General features: G+C 38.7%; 1 protein-coding gene and 1 pseudogene across 3 annotated transcripts in view; one reads left to right on the top strand and one right to left on the bottom strand.

Annotated features, from left to right (window-relative positions):
• GALNT13 (polypeptide N-acetylgalactosaminyltransferase 13) overlaps positions 1–19,846 on the bottom strand; it is a 446,823-nt gene that overhangs the window by 416,848 nt on the left and 10,129 nt on the right. The gene's annotated exons all lie outside the window — the stretch shown is intronic.
• On the top strand, positions 6,451–6,540 carry LOC118710070 (annotated as a pseudogene).

A 19,846-nucleotide genomic window follows, 5' to 3' on the forward strand; every position in this document is an offset into this window, starting at 1 on the left:
ACTCCAACACACAAGATGGCTGCCCCTTTGTGGTCAAAGATGACTGACCCCATGTGGACACAAGATGGCTACCACAAGATGGCCAGCAGGGGAGGACAGTTGGAAGGGACCTGGTCTGCAATGCAGGACAGTTGTGGGTAATCAGGCCAGCAGGGGAGGGCATTTGGGAGGGACCAGGCCTGCAAGGGAGGGCAGTTGAGGGCAATCAAGCTTGCAGGGGAGGGCATTTAGGGGTGACCAGGGTGGCAGAGGAGGGAAGTTGGGGACAACCAGGCCTGCAGTGAAGGGCAGTTGGGGGGGGACCCAGACCTGCAGGGGAGAGCAGTTGGGGGTAACCAGGCCTATAGGGGAGGACAGTTAGGCATCAATCAGGCTGGCAGGTGAGTGGTTAGGGGTGATCAGGCTGGCAGGCAGAAGTGGTTAGGGGCATCAAGAAGGCAGGCAGGCGAGCAGTTGGGAGCCAGCAGTCCTGGATTGTGAGAGGGATGTCTGATTGCCCGTTTATTCCTGAATCTACCTGGATCAGACCTATATGGGCAGTCAGATATCCCTCGAAGGGTCCCAGATTAAATTAAAGCTTAATAAAGAAGCAAATTCATCTATCTAATAGAGAGGGAATATGCTGACTGTCATGCCCTCACAAAGATGGCCGCATCCACAGCCAATAAGGAGGGAATATGCTAATTGCTGCCATTAAAAGATGGCAGTGCCCACAACCACTATATGGCGGCACCCAGTCTCCTCAGCCCCGCTGGGGCACCTGTTCCAGAGTGCCCCAGGACCTCAGCTCTCTAGCCACCCAAGGCCAGCCCAAGGCACAAGCAAGCATCAGATGGCAACTGCCCAGCCACCCAGGGCCATCAGATGCTCAGGTAACCAGGGTCGGCCGAGACTTGTTCTGCTGGGAGTGGCAGCAGCAGAGGTGTGATGGGGACATTGCTTTCCCCTGATCACTGGATCGCCTCCCACCCCTGAGGGCTCCTGTACTGTGAGAGGGGGCAGGCCGGGCTGAGGGACCTCCCTTCCAGTGCATGAATTTCATGCACTAGGCCTCTCTAGTTCATATATAATTTCAATAGACTTACAAAGCAACTATTGGCAGAAATGTATGTTTCTTTACACTTCAGCATATTCATTCTTATAGGCAAGAGAACTAAAGCTAACACTAATTAGGTGACTCCCCAATTTGACACAACTGTTAAGAGGTGATCCTAGGCTCAGAATCAGTTTTTCTGACCCAATTACTTCTCACTGCAACACCTATTAGTCCCTCCATTGCATTCAGAGTAGAAGTTGCAAAGTGGAGTGTAACAACCAAATCTGGCTTATTGACATGGTTTGTTTATTCCACATCATGGATTCAAAAGTATTTTTAAAATATTCAAAAGTGGAATATTTTTCATAAGAATCCTCATTTTTAGCTTTTTGAAAGAGCAAAGATTTTTGTTAGGCTGAGCCTCCAGAGAACATAGAAATGGTTGTCTCTCTTGGATGAAACATACTTTCTGCCCTCAGCTATGTCCTACTTTTGCAAAGCTGTCCTCCACTCTTCCATTTTCAAACATTGGTGTTTTGTTCCTGATCCCTGCATACCAACTACAATCGGATCTCTTTATTATGAAACTGGAGGAAGGACTATCCTCAATTAGGTTCAAAAGCTTATTTCATTAGTTGAAGCAACTGCTTAAAACTACATTTCACTGGTTTTTATACTCAGGCGTTATTGATTAGTTAGTTACCTTATTTTATTCTATATACTTTTTTTTTAATTTCATGGGTTTGAATATCCATTTATCTAAATACACATTTGATCATTTTTAAAGCTAATGGAGAAATTTACAAACACAATTGATTGGTACAAATCAAGGAAATTATCTCCAGTAATGATTTTACCAAGCACACATCTTTCAGAGACTTCCTGGATTGGCAAATATGCCATTTGGTAAAAAACAATAGAGAAAAAAAACAATTCAATTTAACTAAATAAACTGGATTAACACTGACCACAAAAGGTAAGGCTATTCAATCCACACTTTCTGATTACATTGTGGCATGTTTTTAATAAGTTGAAATAACAATATGTTTTGTAGAATGCTTTAAAAATATGGAGCTAGAGTTCTGGGTAGCATTAATAGCAGTTACCTAAATCTGAAACATTTCACAAATTGAGCAAAATATATACAGTCAACAAATCAAAATAAACAAACAAAATACCTCACACAAATCCTAGATCTTTAACATAACTGGAAATTGGGGAATAATAAAAATGTTAAATTGCTTATAAACAGAAAATTAAACAACAATTTCCAACAGAGATATCTTTCGAGCTCCCCTATATGTATTGCAGAGATCTAAGGGGTCCAGAAAACCTATGAGGAGCAGAAAAGAGGAAAACAAATGTTCTAATACCAACACAAAACTTACTCTCAGAAAGTCCACTGTAACTATTAAAATACTGAAAAACTATCCTGGAATAACAGACATGGGAAAGGAGACATAAAAATATGGAATTCAAGGTAGCAACCTTTTCTCTGGCATTTAAAAATGATGGGAACAAAGGACAAAGGCTGTAACTTCAAAAGCTCTCAGCAGTGAAATCTTGGACAATTGGGAAATCAAAATAATTAATAACCATAAAGAATTAAAATCCATTACAGACAATAAAATATAAATGAAAAAGAGTATAAGGATAGGAAAATTCTTCTTTTGCATAACATGCCACTTATAATATAGATGTGCTGGTAAGAGTCAGTACACCATCATTAGGCAAACATAGTTAACCTGATTGGGTGAAACAAACACCTGTGAATCAGCACTTGTGAGTTAAAGCATGATCAACAAGGTATTTCCATAGTCGGAAAGTGTCTTTCCACATATCACTTACTAATTAAAAAAAGAAAAGTAGAAACACTCAATGGAGAAACTTGGAATAGATCACCTTCACTAAATGACCAAAGACAAGATCATTAACAAAAGGACAAATATACACGATGTGCCTTCAAGCATGCTACTCCTGAGAATGACACATCATCACTTCCATGGTTACCTGCCCAAAATGCATAATCTGAATTAATCATCAGGAAATTTCAGGCAAACTCAAGTTGAGGAATGTCTGAATATTATCTGGCCTGAACCGAATGAGGAAAGTCTGAAAATATGTGGCATGACCTCTTCAAATTCAAAGTCATCCAAAACTGAGGAACTGCTCCAGGTTAAAGGAAGTTTAAAAGACAGGACAACCAAATGCATGTGTGATCCAAGATGCACTTTGAGTTACATAACAATATTCTTAATTAATAATGCATGTCTTATTTTCCATAATTATATTGTGGTTATATAAGACAATATCCTTATTATTTTAAAAAAGCACAAGAGCACTTAAACTCAAAAGCACGATCTATGCACCTTATTCACTGTTTCATGTATTTACAACTACAATAATTGCAAACTATATGTTTGAAACCATATCCAAATTTAAAATTAAAGAATAAAGGTAGAAATAAATAGATGCTTTAATTTCATTGAGATATCTTGGGATCACAGGAAAATTGTCAAACATAAATCAGTGAAGGGTTTTTAAACCAAGAAAAAAAAATTAGAATAAATCATAATCATTGCCCAATGTTGTTGGACAACTAGGATAACAAAGAAGAAATTCAGAAATATACTTATTTCTATATTTTATATATTATATATACTTTTATATTTTAATTCATTCACACCGGATGACTTTTGTTGTGTTGGCTATTGTTTTTATTTATTTGACAACCTAAGGGAAGAGAGGTCAGCTATTGCACATTTTAAAAATTCTTGTGGCACACCAGTTGAAAGCCACTGCCTTAAGATAAAATACCCAGAAGAGAAATTACTAGATTAAATAGCATGAGGCTATTAAGGCGTTGTAAATTATATTTTATTATTACAGATGCACAGATGCACACAGTTTCACATTTTAACAATCTCACAATCAGGTTCTATTTCACAGTAACTGTAGCCAATAACAGTTGTGACATAAAAAAATATTTGGTGCCTACCTATGCCCTAATTTGGGCCTGGTTCTTCATATTGTCATGTCTTAAATTGAGTGTTATGCATTCTTGTGTTACACATGTTGAGTTTAGTTATCTTTTTCAATATTTTCAGAGATTATCCAATAATTTAACATTGGAATAAAAAATTGTTTATATGGAAATAGAATTAGCCTTACCAATTATTTATTTTTGGAGGAATTAACACAATTTCTTTTTTCTTTTCTTTTTTTCTTTTTTTTTTTTACAAAGCAACAGCCAAGTACTTTGCAAAACCTAAAGATTAAAAATACCTACAAACAGATCAACCCTAGTCTTAAAACTGAGAACATACAAAGAATTGATTATTCCATGATGAGTAATGTAAGCGAAGGCAGGAAACATTATTGATCCCCCTGAATAATCCAAGCAGCTATACCAGGTCTCTTCTCTAATTTATAGCAACAAGGTGTCAGAATGCCTAGATATTACCATATTTTTGCACTACATATACCATTTACATTCCATTACACTAGATATTACCTTTTTCTTTTAAGTGTCATTTTAACCAATGGTTCTCATTGATCTTCAACTTACTTCAGTCACTTCTCCTGCTTCCTATATTCACTTTGAATTCTTGTAAATTCCGACAGAGTTGGCAACTTTCCTACTCTATAGATTCCATGTTTTGTATTCTTAGATTCTGGATATGAATACAAATATAATTCAGTATAAGCACCCAATAAATCCTTCTGGTGTTTTACACTGTCTGTCCTGGCAGGTTACTGACTCAATGGCAAATAGCAAGCTATGCCCTCCTTCACACAAAATTACATTTTCTTTAGTGGTTGATGAAAACATTGTGTGAGACAAAAACTAAATCTTACTGAAATGAAGATATATGAACTCTTATTTTAAATTTTATTTTTAAGTTGTAGTTTACAGTCAATATTTTCAATAGTTTCAGGTGAACAGCATAGTGAAGATATATGAACTCTTTTGCTTCCCCTCATATTTAAGTTCTGTCATTGTGTCAGAGAACAAAATTAGATTAACTCACAATGATTTACTTCTCTAAAAGTCATGCTGGTTGTTACCCCCATTTGTTCTGATCTTTGAGGTATATGAAAACCAATTGCCTTTTTGATTTATATCTCTATTTTTTTCTATATCAAAGCAAAATGATTAACATATAACTTTTAAAGTCATCACTAGTATGCCCTCCTCTCCCATTTTCATTTGGACTTCAAAAACCATAAGCTAATTTTTTACTGCAAATATGACTTAATCATAATCTTATGATAATTTCAATTGTGAAAGGTATGACAACTCAGGATCTCCAAGAATACTGTACATAATTTAAAAGTAATCCTCTTGAAGTTTACTAGACACCTCGTATCAGTATATAATTCCATATTGAATCGCCACCAGAATTAAATGCCTATGTAATGCCTTGGCCAAGACCTAGGACACCCTCGCTCCTTGGTTTCTGGCAGTGTGTGAAAACTGACAGTGTCTACAGTCAGGAGTCCTCAAACTTTTTAAAGTGGGGGCCAGATCACGGTCCCTCTGAGCTGGAGGGCCAGACTATATGAACTACTAATTCCTACTGTAACACCTCGGCTGCGCTCACTGCCCAAAAAACCTGGCGGGCCGGATCAGACCCCTCTGCGGGCCGCATGTGGCCCGCGGGCCATAGTTTGAAGACCCTTGGCTGGTGTTCCCTAACTAGAAACTGTTTCATCATCCCTTTCGTATATCCATCCAGTTGAAGAGAAGTGGAGACCTGTTTCCTAACTCAAGTGGGTTCTCAGTCAGTACTTTGTTACCCCGGACCCCTTTTTATTTTCATTGAACATTTATGGCTGGCAAATTGTTTCACATCCACCAATCTCTCTACATAAAGAGATGTGAATGATTTCTCCTTCTTCACCTTTTCCTATTTACCTGAAGAGAAATGAAAAAAAAAATGTTGGTTTCTTCATCCTCTGAGATGAAGACTTGCTTAATACACACAACCCCACCTTCAGCAAACATACACTAAAGCACAGAATATTTTACATCTTTCATGTCATTATTTTTATTCTCTGTAGAAATTTTACTTTTTCCTTTACATATCCCTATCTTTTCACCCCTTCACAGAACTTCATCAGTGTCATTCATAATATTTATAATTGGAAATCCTTAAAAGCAACTGGAATGTCTAACAATTAGGGATCAACTAAAAAAGTTGAGTTGTGCAGCTGATAGAATGCCATGCAGTCACAAAACTCATGACTCAAGTAATATTTATTTACATGTAGAAATCTTCAAATATTTTGAAAATAATATAAAAACTTTCTAAAATAATACAACATATAAGGTAGCAAATATGCAAATAATTATAAATATATGAACATATATTTATATATATACATCCTATCTAATAATAGAGAAACATGCAATCGCTTCTTAGCCTTTTGGCTAAAATCAAGTGTAGTATCTGTTCTTATCAGTCTAATAATAGAGAAACATGCAAATTGACCAAACCTTTGCTATGCCCACAGCCAATCAGAGTGAATATGCAAATTAACCCCCCAAAAATAGTGGTTAACTTGTATATGCAGGTGCTGAGTGGCCCGGTTCTGGGAAACATCCTCTGGACCCAGGCCATGTAGGCCCGTGCTTAGGTCCTGAGCAGCAGGGGTCCCAGAACCTCCTGGCCACTTAGAGCCTATGGGTACAGGTGCCGAGCAGCTGGGGACAGGAACATTCCCATTGCTCCTGCCCTGCCCCCAGCCACTTGCAATTGCTCCTGCACCAAGCAGTGATTTGGGTCCATGCCCCCAGCCAGGTGTCCACAATGGGAGGGAGGAGGTGGACACCTGGCTGCTAGCCTCTGGGGTGTATGGACCCTGTCAGCCACCACTGTATGTGGCCCAGGGTCCCTGCCTGCCCCCAGCCTGGCACCCATAGTGAGGCTGGCTGCTGGCCTCAGGGGTGTTTGGAGACTCAGATGTTCCTGCCCCACCCCCAGCAGCTTTTGCAAGCTCCAGCACCAAGTGATTGTTCAAGTCCATGCCCCCAGCACAGCACTCTGGTAATTAACTGTTTTTCTCTTGCTGCTTTTAACATTCTTTGTCTTTTGCTCTTGGAATTTTAATTATGATGTGTCTTGGTGTGCTCCTCTTTGGATTCCTTTTGTTTGGGATTCTCTGCACTTCCCGGACTTGTAAGTCTATTTCTTTCACTAGGTGGGGGAAGTTTTCTAACATTATTTCTTCAAATAGGTTTTCAGTATCTTGCTCTCTCTCTTCTTCTGGCACCTCAATAATTTGGATGTTGGTTCACTTTAAATTGTCCAGAAGCTCCTTACACTATCTTGATATTTTTTTATTCTTTTTTCTTTTTGTTTTTCTGTTTGGGTGTTTTTTGCTTCTTTGTATTTCAAATCTTTGACTTGATTCTTGTGATCATCTAGTCTGTTGTTGGACCTCTGTATATTATTTTTTATTTCAGTCAGTGTATGCTTAACTTCTAGTTGGTCCTTTTTCATATCCTCGAGGGTCTTGCTAAATTTATGAACCCTTTCTAGAAAATACTTGAAAAACCTTATAACAGTGGTTTTGAACTCTATATCCAGTAGTTTGCTTTCATTTGTGACCTGTTTCTTTGTCTCCACATTTTGACTGCTTCCATGAGTTGATAGAGGGCTTTGGTGCATTGTGTGCACACACAGTGGACTGTGTGCACAGTCTTGTAATTAAGGCTTGGTTGTTTCAGGAATCACTGGGAGGAAATGACCTCCAGGCCAATTGGCTGTGAGGATCAGCTGTGTCTACGATGGGAGAACTTCTGTGCTAGAGACACCCTTATGAGACAAGACTTGCTTCAGTAGGGCTTTGGTGCTCACTGAGTCTGCCCCCTGAATCTGTCCCTTATGAATCTGAGGAGTTGTAATCTGGATGGTCCTACTCTGATCCCTGGGTACACTGGCTTTTGGATTTCTAAGAAGGTGCTAATTTAGCCTCTGACTAAGGCCAACTAGCAGGAGTTACAGAGAGATCTGCAGATTCCTCTTCTTTGTTTGGGATTTGTAGCTGCCCAGATGAGGCCCAGCTGTGAAGCAATGCAAGCTGCTGTGGGGCCTTGGGCCTTCTTTTGGATGTTCTGGGTCTCTATGACTCAGCTTCAGTTTGTTAGGTAAGTTTAGATTTCAAAGGACCAGACCATTCATATGCAAAAGCCTCTGTGCATAGCTGGTGTGGGCTGGGTTTCAGGGTGGAACAAATAGCAATGGCTTCCCATCAACCCTGCCCTAAGAGGCCGCCCTGGATCTCAGTGTCCCATGCTGTAATTACTGCAAGCACCTCTGAGAGAAAGCCACCCTCTAGTTCCACCTGCCAGCAGATAGTCCAGTTTCTCCCCATATGAGTCTGGGTCCACAGGGTCTTGCCAGAACTGGAGTTCAGAGCAGTTGGGAGCTTGTGTCACCCTCCCACTTGAAAAAAGCCAGCCGCGTACTCAGTTGCCAGCCTTCTCCGCATGCGCACCTCGCCTCCATACCTGTCTTCCACACCTTCTCTGAGTCTCAGCGTGCTTTTTTCTTTCCTTCTAGTTGTAGAATTTTCACTCAACCAGTCTTCCTGTGGTTCTGGATGATGTATGTTTTGTCTTTTAGTTGTAGTTTTAAAGTTGTTGTGTTACCTGTCAGAACGGCCAACATCAACAAATCAACAAACAACAAGTGTTGGCGAGGTTGCGGAGAAAAAGGAACCCTCGTGCACTGCTGGTGGGAATGCAGACTGGTGCAACCACTGTGGAGAACAGTATGGAGTTTCCTCAAAAAACTGAAAATGGAACTCCCATTTGACCCAGTAATCCCACTCCTAGGAATATATCCCAAGAAACTAGGAACACCAATCAGAAAGGATATATGCACCCCTATGTTCATAGCAGCACAATCTACAATAGCCAGAATTTGGAAACAGCTTAGGTGCCCGTCAGCAGATGATTGGATCAAAAAACTATGGTACATCTACAAATGGAATACTATGCTGCCATAAAAAAAGAAGGAATTCTCATCATTTGAAGCAACCTGGATGGAATTGGAGAACATCATGCTGAGTGAAATAAGCCAATCAATGAAAGAGAAACACCACATGACCTCACTCATTTATGGATAATAAAGAACATTATAAACTGATGAACCAAAAGATAGATATAGAGACAGTAAAGCAACAAGCAGACTGTCAAATTACAGCGGGGAGGGGAGGGAGATTTGGGGGAGATAATAGATCAACCGAAGGACTTGTATACATGCATATAAGTACAACCAATGGACATAAAACTCTGAGGAGAGAGGGCATGTATGGGCGGGAGGGGGGGGCAAAAAAAAATCAATAAAATATATTTTAAAAAATAATAAAAAAATAAAAAAAAATTTAAAAAAATAAAGTTGTTGTGTTAGGCAGCAAGTTCAGGTGTTTGCCTATGCTGCCATTTTGGTTCTTCCTCTAATGTTTTTATTTTTATTGATTTCAAAAAGAGGGAGAGAAAAAGAGAGATAGAAACATCAATGAGAGAATCACTGATCAGCTGCCTCCTTCACTCCCCCTTCTGGGGATCAAGCCGGCAACCAAAGAATGTGCCCTAACTGGGAATCAAACCATGTTCTCCTGGCTCATGGGTCACTGCTCAACCACTAAGCCACACCAGCTGGGCAACACTAATATCCTTTTATACCCACCATATTCCAGAAAGATATGAGAATTGTCACAAAGATTCATTCAATAGAGCATCAGTAACTTTATAAGTGTTTATCCTATTGAATCAATATTTAACACTTTTTCAAGACATTTATTGAATGACTGACTATCTTGTAGACTTTGGTAGATCTTAGGGGGATGATAAAAAATGTGATGCCAGTTTGATCCCAGGTTACAGCACCAAATTTAAAAAAAAAAAAAAAATGTGTTGCCTCCGGCATGAAATAGCTTACAATTTAAAATGCAAGACAGATGAGGATACAACTAACTATGGTGATAATGTGGTATAAATAGCAACATCTCTAGGAACAAAATGCTAAGGGAACAGAAAGAATAGAACAATTCTGCCTTATAGATTTGGGGAAAATATTTAAAAAGTGTTGCCACTTGAGCTGACTTAAAATGAGGAGATAAGTAACTGAAAGCTGAAAAGCAGTATGAGCAAGAAACAGAGTCATGGACATTCATGCCATATTCCGAGAAGTAACTGAATCCTGCAAATACTACATTAGATGGGACCAAAAGGTGAGAAACAAGGCTGAGAAGGTCATTTGGGGTAGATTTCTATGAAGGCTCTTCAATGACATGGTAAAGAATTCAAAATTTAAACTGAAGGTTTAAAGGTTTTTACAACTAGTTTATATTTGGAAAAACTCTTTATTGGCAATGTGGAGTATGTAAGGAACTACACAATGGGAGCTAGCTTTATTTTAGAGAAAACTGTGAGTGCTGGGTTTAGATTAGGTAAAACCATGACTGGGGGCAGGTGGGGTGACAGGGCAAATCCTCAAAATCCCTTTCAATCTTAAACTCTGTGACTTATGTCCCTTTTGAAGCAAAAGAGTTCCAGACTAATTCTTAGAAATGACAGAGGTGGCAGGACTCTTGAATCACTTCAGTGAAAATCATAAAGAAATTGCTATTTCAAATGCCCACGGAGTTTGACAACAAGTATATATAAAGTGCACAATCTTTGACCAACTGACAATGGAATTTGAGAGGGGAAAAAAAAAAAACCCAAAGAAGACATTAATATAGCCCAGTGAAAAGACATATTCAATTATCCTCCTGGGAAAGACAGATAGAAATTTGACTGACCTAAATCTTTTGGCCTGCATCATTTTCCAAAGAAACATCAACTGCTTTGGAAGTCCCAGGGGACCTATTGGTCCATGCACAATCTAATTAAATGCATGTAGTAAGAACTTAATCCTGTAGAGCATTTCACTAGGTACAGCACAAAAAGAACTGTGCTAAACTGCCTTCTTAGATTTCATAATGTACAAAAAACAAACACATGTGGATATGCATCCATAATTTAGGAAGATGGATGAAAGGATTCATTAAACTACAGCAAGATATATAATGCTTCATGAACGTTAATAGGACACTTCCTTGCTTAGTTCCATTTCAAGGGGAAACACGACTAAAGGTCAGATAATAAATGCCAGTGACCAGATCTCACTCCTGAGGCTTGCTGGAAGAGAAAAGGAAAACTCTGCCCTATTCAGTTTGAACAGGACAGAAAGCCAAGGTCAGTGAAGCAGTCCAAGGCATAACATGCCACAGAACTGCAAGTACTTGAAGGGAGGAGAGACCGGCCAACCATGGCACAGCATCAATCTGGGGATAAAAGCTCCTTTTCTTTCCTTCCTTCCTTCCTTCCTTTCTTTTTTTTGGGTGTGTGTGTGTGTGTGTGTGTGTGTGTGTGTGTGTTGGTGTTAGGCCACTCCAATAAGCTCATTTGGTCTTGAAGAGAGAGACCCCACATGTGGGTGTCAGCAAAAAGATAAAAATTCATGAAATTTCTAATCAATAGAAGATATGAACCTGGGTTGAGAAAGTTAGCAGGTGAACAAGTTAGAAACTGGGGTGCAGTGTGAATTTTGCCCCTGAGATTAATACAGGGTGTGTGACATCAGAATTCTTAAGTCCTCTAAATGACTTGTTTGATGGCAATCAGCCAAGCATACCATCAGATCAGAATTCTAGATACTAAAGAACCGCACTGTCCTTGAAGCCCCTGCACAGTGAATGAACAAATGAGACACACATTTTCCTATAAAACTCAGTCATGAATAGCACAGTATGAACACCCTTGTTTAAAAGAAACAGAAAGCAGCCAGAGTGAAAATTCTACAAGATAACAATCTGTAGTAATGCACTCATGATTCATGAACCTATAATATTGTTCACAGAGAAAAAGTGATGTTTATATTTATGGCACACAAAGCCCTTTCTTGATAGAAAAGTGTGGCCTATGAAAGTAAATAGCTCTATTTTGCAGATGTTTTTCATTTCTGAATGAGAAATAATCTTCAGAAACAGGAATGAGAAAATCATCTTTTTAATATGATGTATTATATGATTTAAATCACATAACAATTCAAGAAGACCGAGATCTGAAGACTGAGCAAGCAAGCAGAAATGCAAGGCACACAGAAAAGAGGATTTGCCTAGTGGATAACCAGGGTTTTAGAATTGCAAAATCACTCAGTAATTACAGGAGGTGAACATGAACCCATTGCTAAAATCCATTTGTTAATATGTTCCCTTTAATGAAAGTTTGGAAGTGCCTGATCTTGCACTTGCATAGTGCCCTAAAGTAAGTAGATCCCAAAACCACTGGCCAGATTTATTAATTATGTGCTGGCTCCTTACACAGGAATCATTTCATGCACCAATAAATTATTAAAATGTGGCAACATTTTATTGGACCACAAGTTTATATATTAAGTTATTATGAGATGTAGCCATATGGCCAATTAAAGTACATGGGTATTTAGAGAATTATAATAAAATGCAGATGCACATAATACAACTTGATTAAAATCACATAAAATGTTTCCATGGCAAATACTACATACATATAGGAATGGGAAAAAATAGGTGAACAAAAAATATTATTTTTTAAATGACTAAATGTAGACATTTTAGGATGTGTTTTGTGTGGAGAGGAATGACAAGGGTGAAAGATTTTAAGGTTGTCTAAATACTCAAACTACTAAATTAAACCTGACAAAAAAGTTACACTGAAAATAAGATTCTAGACAGAGAAGTTAAAATGTGTTGGAGCAAAACTTAATTTGGTCTAACAAAAGGTCAAAACAAATTTTATAGTTAACAAAGCAACCTAAAGTTAGGAATGAATCTGAATTACCTATCTATAATAATAAAATGGTAATATGCTAATTAGACCAGATATCATTCCAGATGTCTTTCCTGACCAAGCCAGAGCTGGAGGGAAGCCAGCCCGGGTCCCAGGTGCCAGAGGGAAGCCGGTGCCTACAGCCAGGAGAAAGAAGGCCTTCTCTTGCCCGAATTTTCGTGCATCAGGCCTCTAGTATACATATAATACCCTAAGCAATTGGCCTACTGGCAGACCATTCTACCAGTACCTATGAAGCGCACTGACCACCAGGGGGCAGATGCTCAATGCAAGAATGGAAACAACAGGCATGGAAACATGGAATAGACTGATGAAGAAGGGAGAGGGAGTATGGAAAGAGATTAGCCAAAGATTTTATATGCATACTAGAGGCCCTGTGCACAGATTCATGGACTGGTAAGGTCCCTTGGCCTGGCCTGCACTCTCACAATCCAGGATCCCTCAGGGATGTCAGAGAGCCGGCTATGGCCTGATCCCCACAGACCAAGCCAAGGGACCCACTAGTGCACGAATCCGTTCACCAAGCCTCTAGTCATAAAATCAGACCAATAACTTACATTTAGCTTGAGGGTGTCCAGGCACCAGAGCATAAAAGTCTACACTTAAAAATACCCAAGTAAATCACACAAATGAAAACTCAACTTTCAGTACAAGTCCTTTGGGAAACACACACACACACACACACACACACACACACACACACACACACCAGCCCTGCCCTATGACAGAAAAAGAGTATATAAGATATCCCAAAAAATGTATGAACATACATTTTTGATAGCTCAATTGATGTTTCTTTCTTTTCAGATTTATTCCATTAAAATTAATAGTTATTCAAAGTGTGTATACCTTTTTTGGGGGGACACCTGTATACCTTTTAGTTTTAGTCAAAAATACATTGCAAATTCAATAATATTGCTAAATCTTTCTCTCTATTGGTTTCAGATTTATAATGATAGTACATATATTTTGTGAGTTACTAACTTATAAAGAATTTGTTAAATAAAATGATAAAATGAAAGCTGTTCACAAAGTAAGTTAATCAGGTTAATTTTCAGTGGACCATCCTACTATAAAATAATTATAGGTGGTATATTTGGGCAGATAGTTCCAACAATACAAGAAAACCAATCAATCGTCTGTCTGTAACTTATCATAACCATGGTTGAAAATGATTAATCTTATGTATGGCTCAGAAAACAAAGCAAAAATTATTACTTGATTTTAAATATTTCTCAGGTAGAAATCCTTTACAAGGTTGTTAAAGCTTTTCTTTTTAGTAACACTTCAGATATATAAGTGGCACACAACTTCAGAATGAGTCAACAGGAATACTAGGCAAATGAAAGCTGGGGACCCAAAGTTATTTTAGACAACATTAGAAAATTGTTTGAATCACTCTAGTAAAAGTAGTAAGAGGTTATGGGAAAAGGATTTTTTTTCTGGTGTAAATCATTTACATTTAATGTGATATTTACTATGGTTGGATTTATTTTTTAGTGTGGGAAAGATTTTTAAACACAGATAAAACACAAATATTATTTAATAACCTATATAACCACTTTTTATGTAATAATATCTCACAAAAGGTAAGTTAGTCCTTTACCATTTTAAAAAATAACTTCCATATTAGGAGTTGAGGAAATTGTAGGTTAACTAAAGAATTAATCTTGGTACAGTTCAGCAGTCTGGAAATAATTCAGAAATAAATCAAAGACACCATGATACATCATTAGATTCCCACCAGCAGTTTATTAATTTACGTATAATTATAATTTGTACAAATTATTGTGAAGGAACTGACAAACTATTAATGTTCAAAACAACATATTTTCCTCAGTGATAAGAAAAGGCAATTGGAATACAAATATTTCTAAATGAGAAATCAATTACAATTTATTTCACATTATGTATTCATATAAATAAAATTTAAAAAACACAGAAAATCTCCAGTTAAACATTTTTAAAGACAACTAGACATTACACACACTTAAACATAAAGTTTGTGTCCCTAAACAAAAAAATAATAATAATGTTTCATATTTTTCATTCAGATAGTGAAACTAAGATGACAATGTTATTTTAAACTTTTTACTGTTTTTCATATTCACACACACACTAAAGCACCCATCTTTCAATTTCTCTATGGGTCAGCCAAGAAAAAATAACATGTACTAAGCGGACCAAAAATTTAGGTGAAAATGGTAGATGACTGCATTTAACCAAGAATTCCCCCCCAAAATCAGCGGTGATGTTGGAATTTTCCAAGTGAAGTTATAGGGGATGAAGAAGCTTACCACCCTTTTTCCAACCTAGATCACTTTCTGCAAAATGGCATTGCAGTGTTAAGAATTATGTACAGTTTGTACAAAATCATGATATAATACTTACCGTGATATATGTCCTTCTCTTCCACACATTTACCTTTTCTCCTCTCTTATGTAACATTCTATATATTTCAGTAATATGGTGTTTTGGGATTTCTATTTTGCTTGGCTTCAACCCTCTCTTTGATTCCTATTTACTTACTGTCTCCCGCCACCTGACTTTGTAATTACCCCTCATAGTAACTCTTACAGGTCTGAGATTTCTATTCTGAACATTGGTTAAGCAGGCCAGATTTACTAGGGATGCATCAAATTAAATGCCAGCAGAGGACCCTGGAAAAGGAGATGCACTAAGAATAGCTAAGCTCCGTTAAGTACTTGCTAAGTGCCAAGCACAGTGATCAGTACATTACATGTACTGTCATCTCAACCCTCATGACAAGCCATTAAAGTAGTTACAATTATTAGGGGGATGAAAATAAGTATCTAGCTCCTAGTGTTATGAAAATTTAATGAGCTAATATTATGTAAAGCACTTAAAGAGACCCTCGTGCCCAATTAGAGACCTGAGTTGTATTAGTGTTAGCTAGTATTATTACTACTCCCATTTTAAAGATGAGGTAACCAAATTCCATAGAGGCTATGTAACTGCTTTGTCGTTCTGCTAGTCACTGGATGAGTCGAAAGGTTTGAACTGCATTCACGTAAGCACCACTGTCTTACATTTGTGTCTTTAACACAACTATACTCCATTGCCTTCAAACTTATATTAGGATCAAGAGGTAGTTCATACACTAAAGGTTCTAATATAGAACTTCACCTTAAAGGCAAATTTCAAACCCCATGAGATCACAGGACAAAACAGCTCCCACTGCCCTGGAGTCGCCATCCAGCCATCCAAGAACCCAATCGCTCAGAAAATGATAAAAGGAGGCGAAAATGATAAAAGGAGGCAGCCCAAGAGATTGTAATCACAACCTGTCAACAGATACCAGACACTCACAGCTTTAAAGAATGCCTTAAGGTTAATTTCTTTTCTTATTTCAGAATCATCTATCATTCCATATCATAAAAGATTAACTAGGTTTTAACATATCAATTAAAAGGAATTTTCTTTCTCAATTTTCCACAAAAGTGTTATGTTGCATACATCCCAAGCTATGGGAGGAAACTGGGAAATGTTCTCAGTCCTCTCTCTCTCTCTCTCTCTCTCTCTCTCTCTCTCTCTCTCTCTCTCTCTCTCTCTCTCTCTCTTTCACTTTTTCTCTCCTACACATGCTAAAGCATACACATAGACACACACACACACACAAACACCCAAAATTCTTCAAACCACCAGGGAGTTAGTAATTTCTTAGGGGACCCATCTGTGTTCTCACATTCATTGGGAATAGCTAGCATTTGTAAAGCAACTATTTCTGATTAGCTACAAAATTAAAGTGCTAGCCCAAACAACAAGAAGCAGAGAGAACTTCAAAAGCAGCTGCCAATCTGGCAACATCCTCACATCTGCCAAATGTTGAAATGGCCATCCTTCATCTATCAGTTCTTGTGTGAATCTGCAGATACATCAGGTAACCACAGTTACTGGTATAATTTAACAACAGAGAGGACTATAGAATTCACCATCTCTATCTGGAAACCACTAAAAATGGTTTTTAAAATTGTTTAGTGTTTAAAATTTATTTTTTGGTATGTTCAGAAAAAAATAGGTAGAATGGAGATAGGACCTTTTAAAGAATCAATTGTTAATGCCTTTAAAAATGTTAAAAGAAAATAAGGCCTTGATTAATTGAAAAATTCTATCAAAACAAGCTTATTTGGGAAGTGATTTATTACAGATTATAAAACTAAAGATGCATGATTCTGAGTAGTCAATTCAATTATACTTAAGATCAAGAGATAAACTTAAAGGAGAACAGAGACCACTGTTTAAAAAAGCAATTAACACCTTCACTCAAAGAGATTTCACTCATATGTAGTGAAAACAATCAACAACAAATGAACAAACATACAAAACAGAAACAAACTTATAGAGAACAAACTGATAGCTGCTAGATGGTAGGGGAGTGGGAAGAAGGGTGGAAAAATGAGCTTAAGAATAAAATGTCCACTTATGAAATAAGAAATGTAGATCTAATATAGAGAATAGGGAATATAGTCAACAATAGTCATAAATACTTATAGTATCAGAATGGTGATACTATTTAATAAAAGAGTAATATGCAAATAGACCATTACTCCAAGACACAAATTGGCCACCCTCATGGGGTCAAAGAAGGCTGCCCCCATGTGGACATAAGATGGTCACCAAAAGATGGTCTGCAGGGGAGGGCAGTTAGGGGTGACCAAGCCAGCAACGGAGGGCAGTTGGTGGAGACCAGGCTGGCAGAGGAGGGCAGTTGGGGGAGACCAGGCCAGCAAGAGAGGGCAGTTGGGGAAGTGGGGAGGGACCCAGAACTGCAGGGGAGGGCAATTGTGGGTGATCAAGCAAGCAGGGAGGGCAGTTAGGGGTGACCAGGAGGGCAGCTGGGGAAACCAGGACTGCAAAGGAGGACAGTTGGGGGTGGGAGGAGTCCAGGCCTACAGGGGAGGGCAGTTGTAGGCGATCAAGCCAGCAGGGAGGGCAGTGAGGGGTGATTGGGCCAACAAGGAGGGCATTTGGGAGAGATAAGGCTAGTAGGGGAGGGCTGTTGTGGGAGGGACCAGGCCTATAGGAGAGGACAATTGGGAGGGGGGGGGGGGAAACTAGGCCAGCAGGGGAGGGCAGTTGGGAGAGATAAAGCTAGTAGGGGAGGGCTTTTGGGGGGAAGGGGGGCGACCAGGCTTACAGAGGAGGACATTTGGGGGGACCAAGGCCTGTAGGTGAGGGCAGTTGGGGACCAGGCCTGCAGGGGAGGGCAGCTGGGAGGACCAGACCTGCAGAGGAGGGCAGTTAGGGGTTACCATGCCTGCTGGGGAGGACAGTTAGGAGTGACCAGACTGGCAGGGGAGTGCAGTTAGGGGTGATCAGGATGGCAGGGGAGGGCAGTTAAGGGCAATCAGGATGGCCAGGGAGCAGTTAAGTGTCAATCAGACTGGCAGGGGAGTGGTTAGGGGGTGATCAGGCTGGCAGGCAGAAGCAGTTAGGGGCAATCAGGAAGGCAGGCAGGCAGGTGAGCAGTTGGGAGCAGCAGTCCTGGATTGTGAAAGGGATCCCAGATTGAATAAGATGCAGGCTGGGCTGAGGGACAACCACCCCCCATGCACGAATTTCATGCATTGGACCTCTACTAAGGTATATAAATATCTCATCAGTATGTTGTACATTTGCAATTAATATTGTATGTCAATAACATTTATAAATAAGAAAAGAACCCTGAGTCAGTCTTGAGTGTTATCATACCTAGAAAAGTTACAATTCATTTCATTTTCAAAGAAATTAATAGTCCTATCTTCATAAAATAAACACTAGAATATAGAGTGATACTGGCTATTTTTTTTAAAGATGAGGAAACTGAGAATCGGAAAACTTAAAGGACATACTACAGAATGTATTGATGGCTTTTTGAAGACTAGAATCCAATTCTTTTCCTCTTAGCCCCTTGATCTTTAAAAAACTCTGTAGGCCATGACTGCTACTGTGTTTAGTAACAAAAATTCCAAGTATTTATGTTTTCTTTATAAAGTGCAGTCCCACCCCCCAACCCAAACCAGTTCCTTTCAGTGAAGAGCACCACCTTTGTATGTTAGCTCTGCAACAGAAGTTTTAATTCAAATGTCGCATGTACCAGGGTGATTCAGCAGAGAGTGAGTGGAATCTGTGCAACTCTGGAGAATATATATTCATATGAAAGCAATCATATCTTTTTAAATCGAATTAAATCATACTTAGACCAAACAAACGGACCCAAAGTATTTTAGACATAATCTAAGTTACCTCACTTACCACACTCCCCATTTCTGTATTCTTCCCCTTAATAACTTAATACAGCGATGCATATTACCGTTGTCATGAGAACAGCAATGTTGTTCACACTGATTAAAATGAGGCTCTCTACTGAAATAAAAGCAAACCTTACATCTGCACATACCTTAAGGAACACGGATAAAAGTAGTACTACTGATTTCTGTTTCTGAAATGCTTTATAGTCTATCCTTTTTGTGGGGAATGAGACAACTGATTAACATTCTTAAAAGAAAAAGATTTATTGAAGTTCAAAGTTATTTAATGAGATAGCTGCAATATATTTGCGGAGGTTATTTCCCTTACAAAAGGACTGGAAGTGATGCATACATGTTATCCCACTCAAATTAGAATTTTATACAGATAATAAGGATCCGTGCATTGTAGAAGCAAAACGGGCCCATTGTTGTCTGCTCCAGCAAATGAAGTGCCTCATAACTGGCAATTCAATGTGTTAATTCAGCTGCACCATCCAATTACCTACGATTCATCTCAACTTAGTGCACAACAATGAAACTCTTTAAAAATCTGTGGCAAAATATCTGCTTTAGGCTTACGGAATAGGGAAAATACTGTCCCGAAGTCAGAAAGTGGGAGCCACAGAAAATAAATTATAAAAATGGCTCATCTCAATCCAGCAATAATAGTAC

The sequence above is a fragment of the Pipistrellus kuhlii genome, unplaced genomic scaffold (assembly GCF_014108245.1).
Source record: "Pipistrellus kuhlii isolate mPipKuh1 unplaced genomic scaffold, mPipKuh1.p scaffold_m20_p_7, whole genome shotgun sequence".
NCBI classification, from domain to species: domain Eukaryota; kingdom Metazoa; phylum Chordata; class Mammalia; order Chiroptera; family Vespertilionidae; genus Pipistrellus; species Pipistrellus kuhlii.